Source organism: Suricata suricatta, chromosome 5, assembly GCF_006229205.1.
Source record: "Suricata suricatta isolate VVHF042 chromosome 5, meerkat_22Aug2017_6uvM2_HiC, whole genome shotgun sequence".
NCBI lineage: Eukaryota > Metazoa > Chordata > Mammalia > Carnivora > Herpestidae > Suricata > Suricata suricatta.
The window spans coordinates 149,209,970-149,215,900 of record NC_043704.1 but is presented as its reverse complement, the minus strand read 5'-3'; the positions used below and the strand labels follow the sequence as shown (position 1 = coordinate 149,215,900).

At 66.4% G+C, this 5,931-nt stretch overlaps 1 long non-coding RNA gene across 1 annotated transcript in view; it reads left to right on the top strand.

Moving 5' to 3' along the window:
* The window catches only part of LOC115292401, a 6,715-nt gene extending 4,662 nt beyond the window's left edge, over positions 1-2,053 (top strand). The window contains exon 2 of the long non-coding RNA XR_003908970.1: positions 1,611-2,053. This is a non-coding gene — a long non-coding RNA (uncharacterized LOC115292401). The remainder of the gene's footprint in view (positions 1-1,610) is intronic.
* The last annotated feature ends 3,878 nt before the right edge of the window (positions 2,054-5,931 follow it).

The window sequence follows — 5,931 nt, the reverse complement described above, 5'->3', positions numbered from 1 at the left end:
TCACGACAGCCGTCAGCACCGGGACCCATACCTGAGAGACGCCATCTCAAGGCCTGGGAGCCTCTGACCCTCTCCTTCGGGAGGAAGTCGGCAGCTGGCGTGTCTGCGCGAGGAGGACCCGGGTGTCGCTCACGGGCCCCGAAACCAGCTGAAGCCCCCATCTCTGGCGAGCGGCCGCCGCAGCTTGTTTCTTCAGCGCGGCTCGAGGGTCTCTTTGGGCTTCGGCCCCGGGTGACGCTCCGGTGCTGCCACCGGCTCAGCGCGTCCAGCAGGGAGGACGGGCGGTGCGGGGAGACGGCCGAACCCGAGCCCCCCTCGCGGCCAGGCGCTCAGCCCTGCGCTGGCAGAGGTCTGGGGACACGAGCCTTCCCGGCCACTGTGGGCCACGTCTCCGGTGGGGTCACAAAGCTCCACGAGGCAGGTCAGGCCCTGAGGGACCCGCCGCAGCAGGGCCTGGCCCAGCCCGCCAGACTCAGGGGCCCGCTCGCTCCTCTGCACGGAGACGCGCTCCCGCTGCCTGGGCTGAGCCCGAGGGGATGGTGGGGTCACCAGCCATCGTCCCCACCTCTGCAGCTCAGTGCAGCACGCCCATGCCCTCCTGACATCCCCCATGCCCAGGAGCCAGCCCCCTGCGCAGGGCAGGCGCTGCGAGGGGCGGAGGGGGGTCCGAGTCCTCCCCAGCCTGAGTGGGTTTCCCACCCTGGGCCGAGATAAAAGTCACTCAAGGCTGGATCGTTCAGGGGAGGGGGGCCCCTCCCAGGAGACCTGCAGGCAAGGGCTCCCAGCGGCAGCCACACACACATAACGGAGGAACGGCTTGCACCCTGCAGGGACCCTCAAAGGTTCCTCTGGATCAAAATCCACTTTGAGAACTGAATCAAACCATCACCATCACCCCGTCAGGCTGGAGCTTGCGTAGACACTGCAGCTGTGGGTCCTCAGGCCACCGTCCGCTCCTGCACCCACAGCCTGCCCTAGGCGGGCCTGCTGCGTCCCACACAGGCAGACTGGTCACCGTGACCCACCTGTCCCCTTCCCCGGCAAAAGCCCTCCGCAGAGCCTGCTGCGGACAAGCAAGGACTCGGCAGGTCCCTCCCTGGCCCCCCAGCTCCCGTCGCTGTGCCTTCCGTGGACAACAGGCCAGGCCCAGAGAAGGTGTGGAGGGAGGTGGGGTCTCCCAGGGTACTACGGATCTAGGGGATCCCTACGAGGGGACATGGGGGTGAAGCAGGAGACCGAACGTTCGATTACAGCCCACGAAAGGGGCTCCTGTCCCTGGAAGCCGGAGGGAGCGTGCTGTCGTGTGCAGCCCCGTGTGCCACTGGGGGCTCCCAAGAGGGCAGCCCAGTGCCCGGGGCAGCAGCGCTCTCGTGCGCAGAGGCTTGTTTTCCCGTAATAACGGTTGTCAAAAATCAGCGTGTGTATTTTAAGCCAAATTCCAAAGGAGTTACTCATTTTTTCAACAAACAAGGCGGAGCCATGGTGAGATTTCTGGGTTCAGAGGCGCTCTGATGGCGCTCCAGGGGCACTACTGCCACCGGTGCCACCAACCCCCCAGGGGCCAGCACTCAGGCTCGCATGGCTCACAGTGTCCTGTGTTCTCTCAACAGCAAATGAAGCTCATGGCCGAAAACCTGAAGGAGGGATCCAGGGAAGGCCATAAGGACAAGGAGGCCTGAGCCCCCGCCCTGGCTGCCCTGAGCGACGGCAGAGGCCACAGGAAGCGGTGCCACACGGCAGGTCTCCCGGTGACCAGGCCTGCTCCCGCCCATCCCTTGCCCCAGGGCCTCACCTCCTCACAGGCACTGTCACACCCGCGGCCCTGGCGACAAGTCAGGGTGTGTGCCCACCGCGCCACCACGGAGCCACTCAGAAGGGGCCGCCTGCCAAGCCCCCATCGAGGGAGCCTGAGCCGAGAGGCGGGCGTCCGGCACCTGGACGGCTCTCAACACCTCCTCCCTTCCCTGGTTCTGCTTTGCAGTTATGTTAACAGACCCTTTCTCACCAAAAACCACCGTAACGGGGCTATTAAAGGCAACCTGCACCTCTGTGACTCCTCCTTGCCGCGGACTGGGACGGCCCCCCCTCCTGACCCCAGCCCTGGTCCCGTCATTCCGGGGGCCACAGAGGTGGGCAGGGGAGTGGGGCTCGGCCTGAGGCCGGGCACCTGTGCGTCACTCCCAAAGCCTGGGGCCCGGCCCAGGCGGTTCTCGGGAGATTCTGCTGCCACCGGGGCTGCTTTCATGCCCACAGTCCCAGGCGCAGGGCTGGTGCTCACCCAGCACCCCGGCGTGGGCTCACCCCTGCGGAAGGTGGCCCCACCCAGGGGTGCCATCCACCCCTGCCTGTGCCCACGGGGCATGAAGATGGTGACTCAAGCTCAGGCCGCTCCCCTGGCTGCGGTCTCACCAGGAGGATCACCCAGGAGGACGGAGCCTGGCTTCCTTGCCCTGCCAGGTGCCCAGCTCTGGGTAGCCAGCACCCCCCTGCCAGGGCCGCGTTCCTCGCAGCCGGGCCACCACAGACCAACGGCCCTTCCTTCCAGTCGGGGAAGAGCCGGAGGGGCTGAGGACCTTCTGGCTTCTAGACCTGTCTCCCTTGGGGGCCTGGCCCCTTGGTTCCCTCTTTCACGTAAGTGGAGCCGGCCGCAGCCGGCCAGTTCGGTACAGCGTGTCGGGGGCCCTTACTCCCCCATCTGCCTCTCAGGGCTGCTCAGTTGGTCCTGCCGGACCAGTGTGCTGGCACCGGCCTGGTCCCTGCTTGGTCTAAGGCACAATTATTCAGTGGTTGTTCAGAGCTTGATCAAATGCTTTCTGGAACATGCTTACACGCGTGTTCTGAAACAGCGATCAGTAGCCACCACTGTGGTCACGAGCCCGGAGTCTCCAGGAGCTTCCTCGCCATCCCGCCGGGGGGGCCTGTGTTTGCTGGGGGGCGGAGAAAGGGTAGACGGGGGCCTTGGGCCTTGGGCCAGCTCCAGGTGGGTCCCCCGCCGCTCCTGGCTGGGGGAGTGGGGGTCAGACACACGAACCCAGTGAGGTGTGGAGCCCGTTAGCTCACCTCCCCACCCGTGGGCTCACAGCCACCTCCGAGCGGCGGCCTCTCCAGGCTGGCCCTCCTCACCCCACGAGGTGCCCGGGCAGAGCCAGGGGTCCCTGCACTGGGCACGGTCTTTCCCAGGCGCCCCCTCTGCCTATCCGCAGTGTGACCCAGCGGAAGCACAGTCCTTCACCGGGGCTGAGCCAGACCCGCGTGGGGAGCACAGTACCCCTGAGGGACTGGACACACACATGGCCCGCCTCCACCGGGGCCACGGGGCCAGTCCGCACCCTGCACCCCATCTTCCTTAGCGCTCCTGCCCAGCGTTGGGCCCGTGTCTCATTTCGGGCCTCCCCTCTGCCCTCCGAGCCACCGCTGCCCTGCTGGCCACGGGATCCTCGCTGCCCTTGCTGTCCCTGCCTTGCGCCTGCCCCCCAGGCCTCCTGCTGGCCGCCCCCGCGAGGGCTCCCCTCTGCTCCCCGGTTCTCACGGGTACCACTGGGGGCTGCTTGCACGTCCTCGGCCTGCCTGACCCACAAAGCAGACCGGGGTGGGACACCCCCTACTTTGACCATGTGGACTCAAGGTGCCAGCCCCAGCTGCAAAAGGTGCATCACGGAACAGCACCCAGAGGGGACCCAGCAGCGGTGCCCCAGGGAGGAGCAGGCAGGGACAGGCAGGAAAGGGCTGCAGAGCTCGTGGGTCCATCCCTGTGGGTCTCACACTGTGGTCACCCAGAGAAGGCTGGACATGAGTCTGGACTCCAGGCCCCGTCACCACTGGCTTTCTAGGACAGCGGTGGAGTGACTGCTTGGGCAGGCCCAGGAAAAGCGACTCAGCCACCCAGGGAGAGGCCGGGTCTGGGGGTGACCACCGCCCTCGCTGGGCAGGAAAGGGGCAAGGGCTGGTCCTCCAGCCTGCTGGGGGGCTCTGCAAACCCCCCCCCACAGAAGGCATTGGCAGTCCACCCTCCCCTCCCATTGAGGACTCCCCTGAACTCACCTCCCTGAGGTCCGAGATGCTGTCCCTAAGCCCGCAGGTTGTCGTGGGCCTTGACCCTGGTGCTTCTTGGCCTGGACCCGGTTCGCTGCTCAGCCTGACTGCCCTCTTACAACCAGCATAGCATCTAGTTCTGTGTCCCTGGGGTGGGCGCCCCAAAGACCCCAGAGCATCCCTCTGCCAGGGCCTGGGTGTCTGCTGGAGAGCCCGGCCCCTGGGCAGCAGCCCTGGGGAGAAGGGTCCGGTCGTGGACACTCCCGTCCCTCCCAAGGCCCACACTGTCATACTCCCTACCAGTGGCTCAGAAGCTGAGACTTAGGGACAAACCTTTATCTTAGTGGCTTCTGGGAGCAGGGATGCCCGGTCATATGACAGCTGGAGGCCAAGAGCCCAGTGACCCCCTTGATATATACCGTGTGGGTCTCAGTTTCCTTCGTTTTTACACATGAGGAAACTGAGGCACACAAGGTTCGTGCAGCAGTGCCGCCTGCTCTCCACAGCCCCTCCCCCCTCCCAAGGCCCGCATAGGCCAGGATGGTACCACAGCCGCACCCAGGTGCTGCCACCTGCCGGCTCCTCACCCCTAATCCCTGCAGCTCCCAGCCTTTTTCCAGCAGGAAACCAGTGACAGAAGATTGAAGGCCACAGAACGAGAGGCCGGGCCACAAACTCCTCCCCCGAGTTATTTCAAGAACCCACAGCCCTGCAAGGACGGCACCTGGCGGGCTCGAGTCCGTGTCCCCCACCCTCTGGTGGCATGAAGAGATAGTGACTTGACACAAGCTGGAGCCACCGGAGCCTGGAGGGAAGATGTGTCCCCTGTGCCAGGACAGACACGTCCCTCAGCTTGGGAGCGCCCTTTCATCCCAAGCACGAGAGGGGCCGCAGCCTCTTCGGAGGATGGATGACACTTCTCCCAGGCCTGGCAAGAGGCCCGTTTGTGGGCTTCTCGTCCCTGCAAAAGCAGGCAGCCGGGAAGGTGGGGACGCTGCTCGAAGGGTCCAAGTTAGGCGGTCTGGCAAGCCAGCCAGAGGGTCCCCAGCCGGCTAGGGGGTGAGTCCGGGCGCGGGGCCTCACTGGGCAACACGGGGCCCCAGGTTCCTCTATGTTCCCGGTCCTCTGGGAACCAATCCCCGGGACCTTGTCAGAGTGGCAGACCGGGTCCCGCCACGCTGGGCCTGAGGCACAGGACTCCGGCATTTTGGCCTCAAGAGGCTGCACTTTGGAAGGTGCCCGCCACGACGCTCCTGCGCGCAGAGCTTTGAGAGCCACGGAGGGGGGGTTGTTTCTCTCCGGAAGTGGCTGAGGCTGAAGGCTCTCCAGAGCCAGCCTCCTGGCCCCCTGCCTTGTCACCGTGGTCCCAGATAGGGGGGACCTTCCCACCCACTGGCCAAGTGCGCCTGGGCCTGGCCAGGACCTGGGGCGGAGGAGCAGCCGTGTGCAGGACCGGAGCCCCGCCAGCTCGCAGACGCCGGCAGCGGACCACCTCCCTCCTCCCCAACCCTTGTGAGGCCCCTAGGACCTCTGGGCAGCTCACGGGAGGGAGGGCCGGACCCCCGGCTGACTGCCGTGCGGGCCTCACGGGACCACCTAAACGAGGGAACGAGAGGCCCTGTCCCTGCCCTGAGAGCCTGGCGCGGATCCCGCGGAGGGACGCGGCCTGCAGACACGGAGGCCTCCTCCCTAGACCGTCTACAGAGCTGGTGAACTTGGCCTGGGAAGGGAGACCCCAGGCACCAAGCGTCCAGAGCACGTGGCTCTCTCCTCGTGTCCGCCCCTCCCTCGGCCCGAGCGTGCGGAGACACAGGCAGGGGGACGCGGGGGGCAGCGCGGGGACGCGGGGGACAGCGCGACACCCGCCCGGCCCAGGCCCCCGACGGGCGAGCAGCGCGG